This window comes from Triticum dicoccoides, chromosome 7B, assembly GCF_002162155.2.
Source record: "Triticum dicoccoides isolate Atlit2015 ecotype Zavitan chromosome 7B, WEW_v2.0, whole genome shotgun sequence".
In the NCBI taxonomy this organism is placed as follows: domain Eukaryota; kingdom Viridiplantae; phylum Streptophyta; class Magnoliopsida; order Poales; family Poaceae; genus Triticum; species Triticum dicoccoides.
The window spans coordinates 720,825,366-720,841,824 of NC_041393.1; the positions used below are offsets into that span (position 1 = coordinate 720,825,366).

A 16,459-nucleotide genomic window follows, 5' to 3' on the forward strand; every position below is an offset into this window, starting at 1 on the left:
ATAGGTGATGGCCGTCTGGTAAGTAGAGGATGCACCAGGGATGGCCGCCGACTGTGAAGTTGCGAGATCTGATGGGTGCGCGGGTGCGCGAGTGGCCTTCGACGACAAGGAGGTGGTACCCGCTGGCCTCGGCAGCGCTGGAGGTGGTCGGAGAGGTAGGAGAGCCAAGGAGCTTGCCGTCGGAGACGACAGAGACACCCGCGAAGGACATGATGAACCGATTGAATCTGCTGTCCAATTACCTTCCAGCCGTCGTATGCGGTGTTGTTGTGATGTTGTGATACGCACATAAAGTAGGGTATAAATAATGGTACTATAAGTTTGTTACGATACAAAACTCTTTTTTTTTTCAATCGAAGGATCCAAAAGTCTCACGGTTGGAAACCATAACGTGTAATACGCAGCTAAACAAGGCATCGTAAACCTTCCATGCAAAAAAAAAAACAGCCTCATAATTAATTGCCAGAAGATCCGGTCTTGCCTTTTCCTTACGTATAGTTTTGAGATATATTTTATTTTTCGGATTATTTTCACTTTATCTTTTGAAATCATTCAAGATGTATCTCTATTCCTAATAGAGCTGTTGGTAGGATTGCGTCCAGGGACGGATCCAGCCCAGCCCAGTGCCGGGGCCTACTTTGTGCACTGTAGCAATTGCTAGTGTTTCGTTGAAGTCTACAAAGGAAATGGGCCTCACGCCCTGGGCCGGCCCCCCCCGGCCTGGGGCCTAGATCCGCCATTGATTGCGTCCAGGTTTGTTCGTTCTTTTTTTTTTGACTGGTTTTTTTCGTCCCCTCCCTCATCTCACCTGTTTAGTTTCGCGTCATCCTCTCACACAACAAAAAAATCTGAGCGAATCACAACTTTCCATGCTGGCGCAAGTTATTTAGTAATGTCTTTATGTGAAAGAATTGATCACGATCAACCTCTAAAAATCAAATCTAGATTAATTAAGCTTACCTTAAATCCTCCAATCACATTAATTAGGAAACTAAATAATCAATTTTAAGAAAATTATTGTGTAAATCATCTCTACTCCTAATGGAGCAGTTGTTAGTTTTGTTCCAGATTTTTTTCCATCCCACCTCCCACCTTCGTCGGGTTTTTTCGTCCGGTTTAATTTTGTCTCACCTCCCACCAGTGTCCTCTCCATGATTTTTCTTGTCCAAAACCACTTCACCAGGTTTTTTCTTGTCATTGTTTCGTTGATGAGTCGTCCACCCCCGCTCCCCACGTCTCGCGTGATCCCCGCCCCCTCTCTTTTCTTCCTCCTTCCCCAGATCGCGTCCAGGGAGCCAGCGGCGCCTAGTGTATGTTGCAATAAGTTGCTTCGTTAACCCGGTTCGATAGAGCTCTTGGAGTTCGTAGCTAAGTTTGCATGTGTAGGCCAGAAGCGTGCTGGTTCACGTTGCGACCAGGTAAAGTTTCTTCTCTTGGGCGACTAAATTAAAGGAAAGAGTGACATACATGTTACCTCTGTTCCTCCAGTTTCTTGCAGTACTAGCGCCCGTTACAGATCCCATATGAATTCTGCGTGTTCATACTTCTTTTGTATAGAGTAGCTAAATTAAAGTGAAAACTGACAACCTATATACATATACCTAAGAAATTCATCCCCACACATGATTTATCTAAACATGCAGCCTATCAACCACAAACACCTGTCACGTCAACATTCTTTGATTGACATACGTATGGGACCAACCACTACAACGTGCAGTAACACGGGCATAGTCAGAAAATTTAGCCATTGGGTTCACTCATTGACTAGTTGTGAAAACTTGGTATGAACGAAGTCCAATTTTACGCCATATCACAACAAGATTATAACAATCAGAGAAACCATGATAAATAGGAATATGATATCCCTTATCACAAATACTCCCTCCGTCCCAAAATTCTTGTCTTATAAAAAGCAACAAAAAATGTTAGTTTGACAAGTTTAAAATAAAAGTATCATCATGCGAAAGAATCATGTAGAGTCACTCACATTTTATTTTGGAGATACCTCTCACTTGCTCGCACATTATCAATGTAAGTATCTCCAATGTCCCTATGTGGATAATCAAATTTAGATGGTGGCCTGTAAAATCCTCTTGTTAAAATATCAACTTGCTTCTTATGATTTTGTGCGTACTCTCAAATTCTCTTCTGACCAGTCGCATCATAAGGCAATTCATCTAAATTAATTTCTTCTGAATGGAAGACTTCAGGAGATTACTTTGATGCGAGAATTGATATATTTTACATCTAACGAGTGACCTCGGCGAGTCCACATCAAAATACCGTTCCATAGCCTAGATCAATCAAGGTCCATAGAAAAACAATTAGAAAACTAGGGCAAAATATTTACCATACTGGACTAGATGGAACGTGCACAAGAGGATGTGCCTATGTGATCTTGCTACCTCGAAATTGAACAACATTTATGTGCTTGCCGCTGTCAATCTGCAATTGAACGCTTGCGGCCGGCGTTCGGGCGAACATAAGGCAGGATGAGACAAACAGAGGGAGGCGAGTTGGGGAAGCAAAAAGGCCAGCGGCTGCCGTCATCATACATGCTATAGATCGACAACAAACCAAATTATTGATCAAGTGACGAACAAGCATGGTAGTAGGCACCAGAGACGATTTCTACTTGGGCTTTTGGGGCTTTTACTGGTCCATTCACGTGGGCTTGGCAGCTTGATTGATGTGGTCACACTTCATTTTCTGTTGGGTTGATGCCAAGTGAGTCGTACGATACACACACATGCACGTAGCTGGCAAGTTTTTTGTTGGGTCAGAAAAGGATCCGTGGTAATCTCATATGTTTTGACCTCCATTGAATAATAATCAAAATTCTCAAGCTCATGGCCGGCAGGAACGCCTTGGAAGAACAAGAATCCCTCGGCCGCACCCACTGTGGAAATGGAATAGCCATGACCCTGCCCAGGTAGCTATACGATCTTCTCCAGCTTCCATTCATTAGTATTATCCTGCATCCATTCATTAGTATTATCCTGCAGAGAGGTATGATGGAGAGCAAAGGATCTATGCTGAGAGACAAGAGAAAACATCTCAATGGCTCCTTCTCTACCCACAACAACTGCATTCGGACGCCAATCATGACCAATGCTCAGGTCAGCACCTCTGAGCTCCAAATGGTAGCCAGTGGGAAAATTGACGGTTGAAAACCTCAAAGTACGTGTGTCCAGCACCATCAAATGGTTAGTCCAGTGATAACAGTCTGTCCAGTAGAAGCAGTTTCCCACGGAGTCAAAACAGGACATGACGTGCCAAGAAGGGACGACAGGGGACTCAACCATACACCATTGCATAGTTGTGGACGGGAACACAAAGATGACGAGCTTTGTCTCGTATCTTGCCACACATATCACCTCGAAGGGCTCGTCGCCGGTTGCGGGAGCAAGCACGGGCTCGAATGCCCGAAGGCGGTCTTGTGGCAGGGCGGCGAGGTCTTCGGGTATTGTTGGAAGGAGCACAAACCCGCGGGACAGCGGATCGCAGACAGCAAGGTGGAAGTCAGTGGCGTTGCACAACTCCCGTTTGGTCCACGCGTGGTAGGGACCCCTCCCAAGGAATTCCCTGGAGTCCATGAGGATGCTTATGTCGGAGCCATCATGATAGCTCCAGCTTTTAGTGAAACGGGGGTGGAGGGATATCCAATCTAGGAGGACGCGGCCGCTGCGAACGTCCCGAGGGCGCCAACGGGGGCCTTTCACGTCGTCTTTCTCGTAGTAGGAAAATGAGAAACAGCAGCCGGGACGAAGGAGAAATCCGTGGCGCAGGGAGCGAGGGTGCCGGTGAGCGAGGCAGAGGGGTGCGGTGCCTCGGCAGGGTGGAATCCGTTCGCGTCCATGAAGCCAAGGAGGGGAGGTCGGTGCAGCGCGCGAAAGCGGCAGCAGAAGGCGCGGCCTTTGGCGACGCGGCGGAAGGTGGTGCAGGTGGCAGAGGCGTGGGCAAGCGTGTCTGGGTCGGGCAGGTGGAGGAAGATCTCCTCCAGGAGGACATCGGGGAATGGGATGGAGGCCATGGCAGCCGAGGTGGAGGAAGGGGATTGAGGGCTACGGCTGTACCGCTGAGGATGTTGGAGACTATTTGTTTTTGATGATGATGATGATGAGGGGATGCTGGAGACCTGTAGCGCAGAGAAGGAAAAGTAAAATTGAAAATTATATAGTTTAAAACACAATGGGCTGAACCGGCAACGCCACCAAACCATTGACATTCTCCGTCGTGAAAGCGCGTCGTCCGGCCGGATCGTGTTTCCAGTATATATATAGGGAAATCTGGCGTTGTCATAGGGGTGAGAGCAGATGCTTCTCCAGCTGCAGTGTGATCGACGTGGTCCGTCCACGATTAAGTTAAGCGCCTAGTGTATGTTGCAATAAGTTGCTTTGTTAACCCGGTTCGATAGAGCTCTAGGAGTCCGTAGCTAAGTTTGCATGTGTAGGCCAGAAGCGTGCTGGTTCACGGTGTTGCCCCACACAACGCTCTCTTTTTCATTGTGGCATGGTTTCTTTCAGACTTCTCTGTGTTGGTGCTCTGTTTGCTGTGGAGGTAGTCGGCGGCGCATTTGCTCCTTGTGTTAAACGACGTTCAGATTTGTTTCCCTCCCTGCTATGCCGTCTCCTTTCTCAAAGATGCAACTGGGCTACAGGTGGGACACGACTGACAAAGGTTAAGGCCGGTCGACCAAACATAATCATTAGCCATTCTCAAATCGCTCGCACGTTCTCCTCTATTCTTTACCTCCATTGTTGTGGGAATTAGTTACAATATATTTCAATGAGATTTGATTGTATGAAAGATTAATATTTTGGATTAACATATGCGAATAAAAGTGAAATATATATCATTTATTGCATTTGATTATTGTATAATTTAAATTAATTGAATATAAATAGCATAGAATATTGGGAAAAAAATCCCCATGCATCCTAAGGTGCGCCTTTGATGAGATGGCATACATGGCAGTTGTGGTGAGGTGGAATGTGTGCATGCTGAGAGAAATAAAAGCAGTGGAGACCACTATTTAGTTACTTAGGATTAACCAGAAGAGTTCCGCAAATAAAATAGAATCATTATTCTCAATCAACTCCAAACCATCTGATCCACGTAGTGATTAGTGCAGATTCCATTTTTGAGATTTCAAAAATAATAAAGAAAAAAATGTCCTATGATAATGTATTTAGAAATATAGGTATTTCTTAATCGATTGAGATCTAGCCACATCAAAAAATCAATCTAAAGAGAATCACCCATTTAAATGTGGAAAACCAGGCTATTATTGACATAAATCAGGATTTTAGCGACCTATTGTTGTGTCCCAGCAAAAAGATATAAGAAATCAAGATGTTGGCCATAAATTAAGCTCTACATATTATGCTAGCCAATCAGAGAATATCAGAGATGATGGTGTTCTGTTTGCGGGAAAAAAGAGAGATGATGTGTTTTTTGTGAGGGACAAAAAAGAGATGTGATGTTGGGGATGCTATAGTAATGAATGAACTCGTTTCAGATTCGGGTTCAGGCTGAGCCGATTAATTGATCGGTTCCTTGTCCCAATGGGAAGATAATAAATTAAAAGCAATGAAAAAACTTAGCGTGCTATGACAAAATAACGTGGCCCGAGAGGAAAAACTGCTCAGCCCCGTGCAGCACGGGCGCCCAACCTCCGCCGCCTCCAGCAACACCCCTTCCCCCTTCCCTCCCCTGCCTCGCCGCCGTCGAAAAGCGCCGGCGGGCGAAGCCTGTGCGGCATCGCCGTCGGCGGAGCCTCCCCTTCTTCTCGCGTGGTTCTGGTGGCGCGGGCCGCTGGATCTCGCGAAGGCGCGACGCTGTCATGGTTCGTCATGGCGAAGCGGATCTGGTCATCTCGTCGCGACGTGGTAAACATCACATGCAATCAATATAAGTGATATGATATGGCCATCATTATCTTGTGCTTGTGATCTCCATCTCCGAAGCACCGTCATGATCACCATCGTCACCGGCGCGACACCTTGATCTCCATCGTAGCATCGTTGTCGTCTCGCCAATCTTATGCTTCCACGACTATCACTACCGTTTAGTAATAAAGTAAAGCATTACATCGCGATTGCATTGCATACAATAAAGCGACAACCATATGGCTCCTGCCAGTTGCCGATAACTTGGTTACAAAACATGATCATCTCATACAATAAAATTCAGCATCATGCCTTGACCATATCACATCACAACATGCCCTGCAAAAACAAGTTAGACGTCCTCTACTTTGTTGTTGCATGTTTTACGTGGCTGCTACGGGCTTAAGTAAGAACCAATCTCACCTACGCATCAAAACCACAACGATAGTTTGTCAAATAGACTCCGTTTTAACCTTCGCAAGGACCGGGCGTAGCCATACTTGGTTCAACTAAAGTTGGAGAGGCAGTCGCCCGCAAGCCATCTCTGTGCAAAGCACGTCGAGGGAACCGGTCTCGCGTAAACGTACGCGTAAGGTTGGTCCGGGTCATCTCGTCCAACAATACCGCTGAACCAAAATATGACATGCTGGTAGGCAGTATGACTTGTATCGTCCACAACTCACTTGTGTTCTACTCGTGCATATAACATCAACATCATTAACCTAGGCTCGGATGCCACTGTTGGGTTTCGTAGTAATTTCAAAAATTTTCCTACGCGCACACAGGATCATGTGATGCATAGCAACGAGAGGAGAGTGTTGTCTACGTACCCAACGCAGACCGACTGCGGAAGCAATGACACGACGTAGAGGAAGTAGTCGTACGTCTTCACGATCCAACCGATCAAGCACCGAAACTACGGCACCTCCGAGTTCGAGCACACGTTCAGCTCGATGACGATCCCCGGACTCCGATCCAGCAAAGTGTCGGGGAAGAGTTTCGTCAGCACGATGGCGTGGTGACGATCTTGATGAACTACAGCAGCAGGGCTTCGCCTAAACTCCGCTACAGTATTATCGAGGAATATGGTGGCAGGGGGCACCGCACACGGCTAAGGAATCGATCACGTGGATCAACTTGTGTCAACTTGTGTGTTTAGAGGTGCCCCTGCCTCCGTATATAAAGGAGCCAAGGGGGGAGGAGGCGCCGGCCAGGAGGAGGTGGCGCAGGAGGAGTCCTACTCCTACCGGGAGTAGGACTCCCCCCCAATCCTATTCCAACTAGGATTCCCAAGGGGGAAAGAGGGAGAGGGGTGGCCGGCCACCTCTCCTAGTCCTACTAGGACTAGGGGAAGGGGGGAGGCGCGCAGCCCCCTTGGGCTGCCCCTTTCTCCTTTCCACTAAGGCCCATGATGGCCCATATGGCTCCCGGGGGGTTCCGGTAAAATCCCGATTTCACCCGGACGTAATTCTTCTGTGCAGCAATGAGGATAATCCTCAAGTTACGGACCCAGTCCGTGTAATTGCTACCATCATCTTTCAACTTTGCTTTCTCAAGGAACGCATTAAAATTTAACGGAACAACAGCACGAGCCATCTATCTACAATCAACATAAACAAGCAAGATACTATCAGGGACTAAGTTCATGATAAATTTTAAGTTCAATTAATCATATTATTAAAGAACTCCCACTTAGATAGACATCCCTCTAATCCTCTAAGTGATCACGTGATCCAAATCAACTAAACCATGTCCGATCATCACGTGAGATGGAGTAGTTTCATCGGTGAACATCATTATGTTGATCATATCTACTATATGATTCACGCTCGACCTTTCGGTCTCCGTGTTCTGAGGCCATATCTGCATATGCTAGGCTCGTCAAGTTTAACCTGAGTATTCTGCGTGCGCAACTGTTTTGCACCCGTTGTATTTGAACGTAGAGCCTATCACACCCGATCATCACGTGGTGTCTCAGCACGAAGAACTTTTGCAACGGTGCATACTCAGGGAGAACACTTCTTGATAATTTAGTGAGAGATCATCTTATAATGCTACCGTCAATCAAAGCAAGATAAGATGCATAAAAAGATAAACATCACATGCAATCAATATAAGTGATATGATATGGCCATCATTATCTTGTGCTTGTGATCTCCATCTCCGAAGCACCGTCATGATCACCATCGTCACCGGCGCGACACCTTGATCTCCATCGTAGCATCGTTGTCGTCTCGCCAATCTTATGCTTCCACGACTATCACTACCGTTTAGTAGTAAAGCATTACATCGCGATTGCATTGCATACAATAAAGCGACAACCATATGGCTCCTGCCAGTTGCCGATAACTTGGTTACAAAACATGATCATCTCATACAATAAATTTCAGCATCATGCCTTGACCATATCACATCACAACATGCCCTGCAAAAACAAGTTAGACGTCCTCTACTTTGTTGTTGCATGTTTTACGTGGCTGCTACGGGCTTAAGTAAGAACCAATCTCACCTACGCATCAAAACCACAACGATAGTTTGTCAAATAGACTCCGTTTTAACCTTCGCAAGGACCGGGCGTAGCCATACTTGGTTCAACTAAAGTTGGAGAGGCAGTCGCCCGCAAGCCATCTCTGTGCAAAGCACGTCGAGGGAACCGGTCTCGCGTAAGCGTACGCGTAAGGTTGGTCCGGGTCGTCTCGTCCAACAATACCGCTGAACCAAAATATGACATGCTGGTAGGCAGTATGACTTGTATCGTCCACAACTCACTTGTGTTCTATTCGTGCATATAACATCAACATCATTAACCTAGGCTCTGATACCACTGTTGGGTTTCGTAGTAATTTCAAAAATTTTCCTACGCGCACACAGGATCATGTGATGCATAGCAACGAGAGGAGAGTGTTGTCTACGTACCCAACGCAAACCGACTGCGGAAGCAATGACACGACGTAGAGGAAGTAGTCGTACGTCTTCACGATCCAACCGATCAAGCACCGAAACTACGGCACCTCCGAGTTCGAGCACACGTTCAGCTCGATGACGATCCCCGGACTCCGATCCAGCAAAGTGTCGGGGAAGAGTTTCGTCAGCACGACGGCGTGGTGACGATCTTGATGAACTACAGCAGCAGGGCTTCGCCTAAACTCCGCTACAGTATTATCGAGGAATATGGTGGCAGGGGGCACCGCACACGGCTAAGGAATCGATCACGTGGATCAACTTGTGTCAACTTGTGTGTTTAGAGGTGCCCCTGCCTCCGTATATAAAGGAGCCAAGGGGGGGAGGAGGCGCCGGCCAGGAGGAGGTGGCGCAGGAGGAGTCCTACTCCTACCGGGAGTAGGACTCCCCTCCAATCCTATTCCAACTAGGAATCCCCAAAGGGGGAAAGAGGAGAAGGGTGGCCGGCCACCTCTCCTAGTCCTAATAGGACTAGGGGAAGGGGGGAGGCGCGCAGCCCTGGTGGGCAGCCATTTTCACCTTTCCACTAAGGCCCATGTAGGCCCATATGGTTCCCGGGGGGTTCCGGTAACCTCCCGGTAACCCGGTAAAATCCCGATTTCACCCGGAACACTTCCGATGTTCAAACATAGACTTCCAATATATCAATCTTTACGTCTCGACCATTTCGAGACTCCTCGTCATGTCCGTGATCACATCCGGGACTCCGAACAACCTTCGGTACATCAAAATGCATAAACTCATAATATAACTGTCATCGTAACCTTAAGCGTGCGGACCCTACGGGTTCGAGAACAATGTAGACATGACCGAGACATGTCTCTGGTCAATAACCAATAGCGGGACCTGGATGCCCATATTGGCTCCTACATATTCTACGAAGATCTTTATTGGTCAGACCGCATAACAACATACGTTGTTCCCTTTGTCATCGGTATGTTACTTGCCCGAGATTCGATCGTCGGTATCCAATACCTAGTTCAATCTCGTTAACGGCAAGTCTCTTTACTCGTTCCGTAATACATCATCTCACAACTAACATATTAGTTGTAATGCTTGCAAGGCTTATGTGATGTGTATTACCGAGAGGGCCCAGAGATACCTCTCCGACAATCGGAGTGACAAATCCTAATCTCGAAATACGCCAACCCAACATCGACCATTGGAGACACCTGTAGTACTCCTTTATAATCACCCATTTACGTTGTGACGTTTGGTAGTACCCAAAGTGTTCCTCCGGTAAACGGGAGTTGCATAATCTCATAGTCGTAGGAACATGTATAAGTCATGAAGAAAGCAATAGCAACATACTAAACGGTCAGGTGCTAAGCTAATGGAATGGGTCATGTCAATCAGATCATTCTACTAATGATGTGACCTCGTTAATCAAATAACAACTCATTGTTCATGGTTAGGAAACATAACCATCTTTGATTAACGAGCTAGTCAAGTAGAGGCATACTAGTGACACTCTGTTTGTCTATGTATTCACACATGTATTATGTTTCCGGAAAATACAATTCTAGCATGAATAATAAACATTTATCATGATTATAAGGAAATAAATAATAACTTTATTATTGCCTCTAGGGCATATTTCCTTCAGTCTCCCACTTGCACTAGAGTCAATAATCTAGATTACACTGTAATGAATCTAACACCCATGGAGCTTTGGTGTTGATCATGTTTTGCTCGTGGAAGAGGCTTAGTCAACGGGTCTGCAATATTCAGATCCGTATGTATCTTGCAAATCTCTATGTCTCCCACCTGGACTAAATCCCGGATGGAGTTGAAGCGTCTCTTGATGTGTTTGGTCCTTTTGTGAAATCTGGATTCCTTTGCCAAGGCAATTGCACCAGTATTGTCACAAAAGATTTTCATTGGACCCGATGCACTAGGTATGACACCTAGATCGGATATGAACTCCTTCATCCAGACTCCTTCATTTGCTGCTTCCGAAGCAGCTATGTATTCCGCTTCACATGTAGATCCCGCTACGACGCTTTGTTTAGAACTGCACCAACTGACAGCTCCACCGTTCAATGTAAACACGTATCCGGTTTGCGATTTTGAATCGTCCGGATCAGTGTCAAAGCTTGCATCAACGTAACCTTTTACGATGAGCTCTTTGTCACTTCCATATACGAGAAACATATCCTTAGTCCTTTTCAGGTATTTCAGGATGTTCTTGACCGCTGTCCAGTGATCCATTCCTGGATTACTTTGGTACCTCCCTGCTAAACTTATAGCAAGGCACACATCAGGTCTGGTACACAGCATTGCATACATGATAGAGCCTATGGCTGATGCATAGGGAACATCTTTCATATTCTCTCTATCTTCTGCAGTGGTCGGGCATTGAGTCTTACTCAATTTCACACCTTGTAACACAGGCAAGAACCCTTTCTTTGCTTGATCCATTTTGAATTTCTTCAAAATTTTGTCAAGGTATGTGCTTTGTGAAAGTCCAATTAAGCGTCTTGATCTGTCTCTATAGATCTTAATGCATAATATGTAAGCAGCTTCACCGAGGTCTTTCATTGAAAAACTTTTATTCAAGTATCCCTTTATGCTATCCAGAAATTCTATATCATTTCCAATCAGTAATATGTCATCCACATATAATATCAGAAATGCTACAGAGCTCCCACTCACTTTCTTGTAAATACAGGCTTCTCCAAAAGTCTGTATAAAACCAAATGCTTTGATCACACTATCAAAACGTTTATTCCAACTCCGAGAGGCTTGCACCAGTCCATAAATGGATCGCTGGAGCTTGCACACTTTGTTAGCTCCCTTTGGATCGATAAAACCTTCTGGTTGCATCATATACAACTCTTCTTCCAGGAATCCATTCAGGAATGCAGTTTTGACATCCATTTGCCAAATTTCATAATCATAAAATGCGGCAATTGCTAACATGATTCGGACGGACTTAAGCATCGCTACGGGTGAGAAGGTCTCATCGTAGTCAATTCCTTGAACTTGCCGAAAACCTTTTGCGACAAGTCGAGCTTTGTAGACAGTAACATTACCATCAGCGTCAGTCTTCTTCTTAAAGATCCATTTATTCTCAATCGCTTGCCGATCATCGGGCAAGTCAACCAAAGTCCATACTTTGTTCTCATACATGGATCCCATCTCAGATTTCATGGCTTCTAGCCACTTTGCGGAATCTGGGCTCACCATCGCTTTTTCATAGTTCGTAGGTTCATCATGATCTAGTAGCATGACCTCCAGAACAGGATTACCGTACCACTCTGGTGCGGATCTTACTCTGGTTGATCTACGAAGTTCAGTAGTATCTTGATCTGAAGTTTCATGATCATTATCATTGGCTTCCTCACTAACTGGTGTAGGTGTCACTGAAACAGTTTTCTGTGATGAAATACTTTCCAGTAAGGGAGCAGGTACAGTTACCTCGTCAAGTTCTACTTTCCTACCACTCACTTCTTTCGAGAGAAACTCCTTCTCTAGAAATGATCCATTCTTAGCAACAAATGTTTTGCCTTCGGATCTGTGATAGAAGGTGTACCCAACAGTTTCCTTTGGGTATCCTATGAATACACATTTCTCCGATTTGGGTTCGAGCTTATCAGGTTGAAGCTTTTTCACATAAGCATCGCAGCCCCAAACTTTAAGAAACGACAACTTTGGTTTCTTGCCAAACCATAGTTCATAAGGCGTCGTCTCAACGGATTTTGATGGTGCCCTATTTAACGTGAATGCGGCCGTCTCTAAAGCATATCCCCAAAATGATAGCGGTAAATCTGTAAGAGACATCATAGATCGCACCATATCTAGTAAAGTACGATTACGACGTTCGGACACACCATTACGCTGTGGTGTTCCGGGGGGCGTGAGTTGCGAAACTATTCCACAGTTTTTCAAATGTACACCAAACTCGTAACTCAAATATTCTCCTCCACGATCAGATCGTAGAAACTTTATTTTCTTGTTTACGATGATTTTCAACTTCACTCTGAAATTCTTTGAACTTTTCAAATGTTTCAGACTTATGCTTCATTAAGTAGATATATCCATATCTGCTCAAATCATCTGTGAAGGTGAGAAAATAACGATATCCGCCACGAGCCTCAATATTCATCGGACCACATACATCGGTATGTATGATTTCCAACAAATCTGTTGCTCTCTCCATAGTACCGGAGAACGGTGTTTTAGTCATCTTGCCCATGAGGCACGGTTCGCAAGTACCAAGTGATTCATAATCAAGTGGTTCCAAAAGTCCATTAGTATGGAGTTTCTTCATGCGTTTTACACCGATATGACCTAAACGACAGTGCCACAAATAAGTTGCACTTTCATTATCAACTCTGTATCTTTTGGTTTCAACATTATGAATATGTGTATTACTACTATCGAGATTTAGTAAGAATAGACCACTCTTCAAGGGTGCATGACCATAAAAGATACTACTCATATAAATAGAACAACCATTATTCTCTGATTTAAATGAATAACCGTCTCGCATTAAACAAGATCCAGATATAATGTTCATGCTCAACGCTGGCACCAAATAACAATTATTTAGGTCTAATATTAATCCCGAAGGTAGATGTAGAGGTAGCGTGCCGACCGCGATCACATCGACTTTGGAACCGTTTCCCACGCGCATCGTTACCTCGTCCTTTGCCAGTGCCCGCTTATTCTGTAGTCCCTGTTTCGAGTTGCAAATATTAGCAACAGAACCAGTATCAAATACCCAGGTGCTACTACGAGCATTGGTAAGGTACACATCAATAACATGTATATCACATATACCTTTGTTCACCTTGCCATCCTTCTTATCCGCCAAATACTTGGGGCAGTTCCGCTTCCAGTGACCAGTCTGCTTGCAGTAGAAGCACTCAGTTTCAGGCTTAGGTCTAGACTTGGGTTTCTTCTCTTGAGCAGCAACTTGCTTGCCGTTCTTTTTGAAGTTCCCCTTTTTTTCCCTTTGCCCTTTTTCTTGAAACTAGTGGTCTTGTTAACCATCAACACTTGATGCTCCTTCTTGATTTCTACCTCCGCAGCTTTTAGCATTGCGAAGAGCTCGGGAATAGTCTTGTTCATCCCTTGCATATTATAGTTCATCACGAAGCTCTTGTAGCTTGGTGGCAGTGATTGGAGAATTCTGTCAATGACGCAATCATCTGGAAGATTAACTCCCAATTGAATCAAGTGATTATTATACCTAGACATTTTGAGTATATGCTCACTGACAGAACTGTTCTCTTCCATCTTGCAGCTATAGAACTTATTGGAGACTTCATATCTCTCAATCCGGGCATTTGCTTGAAATATTAACTTCAACTCCTGGAACATCTCATATGCTCCATGACGTTCAAAACGTCGTTGAAGTCCCGATTCTAAGCCGTAAAGCATGGCACACTGAACTATCGAGTAGTCATCAGCTTTGCTCTGCCAGACGTTCATAACATCTGGCGTTGCTCCAGCAGCAGGCCTGGCACCCAGCGGTGCTTCCAGGACGTAATTCTTCTGTGCAGCAATGAGGATAATCCTCAAGTTACGGACCCAGTCCGTGTAATTGCTACCATCATCTTTCAACTTTGCTTTCTCAAGGAACGCATTAAAATTTAACGGAACAACAGCACGAGCCATCTATCTACAATCAACATAAACAAGCAAGATACTATCAGGGACTAAGTTCATGATAAATTTTAAGTTCAATTAATCATATTATTAAAGAACTCCCACTTAGATAGACATCCCTCTAATCCTCTAAGTGATCACGTGATCCAAATCAACTAAACCATGTCCGATCATCACGTGAGATGGAGTAGTTTCATCGGTGAACATCATTATGTTGATCATATCTACTATATGATTCACGCCCGACCTTTCGGTCTCCGTGTTCCGAGGCCATATCTGCATATGCTAGGCTCGTCAAGTTTAACCTGAGTATTCTGCGTGCGCAACTGTTTTGCACCCGTTGTATTTGAACGTAGAGCCTATCACACCCGATCATCACGTGGTGTCTCAGCACGAAGAACTTTTGCAACGGTGCATACTCAGGGAGAACACTTCTTGATAATTTAGTGAGAGATCATCTTATAATGCTACCGTCAATCAAAGCAAGATAAGATGCATAAAAAGATAAACATCACATGCAATCAATATAAGTGATATGATATGGCCATCATTATCTTGTGCTTGTGATCTCCATCTCCGAAGCACCGTCATGATCACCATCGTCACCGGCGCGACACCTTGATCTCCATCGTAGCATCGTTGTCGTCTCGCCAATCTTATGCTTCCACGACTATTACTACCGTTTAGTAATAAAGTAAAGCATTACATCGCGATTGCATTGCATACAATAAAGCGACAACCATATGGCTCCTGCCAGTTGCCGATAACTTGGTTACAAAACATGATCATCTCATACAATAAAATTCAGCATCATGCCTTGACCATATCACATCACAACATGCCCTGCAAAAACAAGTTAGACGTCCTCTACTTTGTTGTTGCATGTTTTACGTGGCTGCTACGGGCTTAAGTAAGAACCAATCTCACCTACGCATCAAAACCACAACGATAGTTTGTCAAATAGACTCCGTTTTAACCTTCGCAAGGACCGGGCGTAGCCATACTTGGTTCAACTAAAGTTGGAGAGGCAGTCGCCCGCAAGCCATCTCTGTGCAAAGCACGTCGAGGGAACCGGTCTCGCGTAAGGTTGGTCCGGGTCGTCTCGTCCAACAATACCGCTGAACCAAAATATGACATGCTGGTAGGCAGTATGACTTGTATCGTCCACAACTCACTTGTGTTCTACTCGTGCATATAACATCAACATCATTAACCTGGCTCGGATACCACTGTTGGGTTTCGTAGTAATTTCAAAAAATTTCCTACGCGCACACAGGATCATGTGATGCATAGCAACGAGAGGAGAGTGTTGTCTACGTACCCAACGCAGACCGACTGCGGAAGCAATGACACGACGTAGAGGAAGTAGTCGTACGTCTTCACGATCCAACCGATCAAGCACCGAAACTACGGTACCTCCGAGTTCGAGCACACGTTCAGCTCGATGACGATCCCCGGACTCCGATCCAGCAAAGTGTCGGGGAAGAGTTTCGTCAGCACGACGGCGTGGTGACGATCTTGATGAACTACAGCAGCAGGGCTTCGCCTAAACTCCGCTACAGTATTATCGAGGAATATGGTGGCAGGGGGCACCGCACACGGCTAAGGAATCGATCACGTGGATCAACTTGTGTCAACTTGTGTGTTTAGAGGTGCCCCTGCCTCCGTATATAAAGGAGCCAAGGGGGGGAGGAGGCGCCGGCCAGGAGGAGGTGGCGCAGGAGGAGTCCTACTCCTACCGGGAGTAGGACTCCCCTCCAATCCTATTCCAACTAGGAATCCCCAAAGGGGGAAAGAGGAGAAGGGTGGCCGGCCACCTCTCCTAGTCCTAATAGGACTAGGGGAAGGGGGGAGGCGCGCAGCCCTGGTGGGCAGCCATTTTCACCTTTCCACTAAGGCCCATGTAGGCCCATATGGTTCCCGGGGGGTTCCGGTAACCTCCCGGTAACCCGGTAAAATCCCGATTTCACCCGGAACACTTCCGATGT

The 16,459-nt window shown here is 45.5% G+C and overlaps 1 pseudogene; it reads right to left on the reverse strand.

Annotated features, from left to right (window-relative positions):
* Positions 1-404: 404 nt before the first annotated feature.
* Positions 405-4,036, reverse strand: LOC119339524 (annotated as a pseudogene).
* Positions 4,037-16,459: the final 12,423 nt, after the last annotated feature.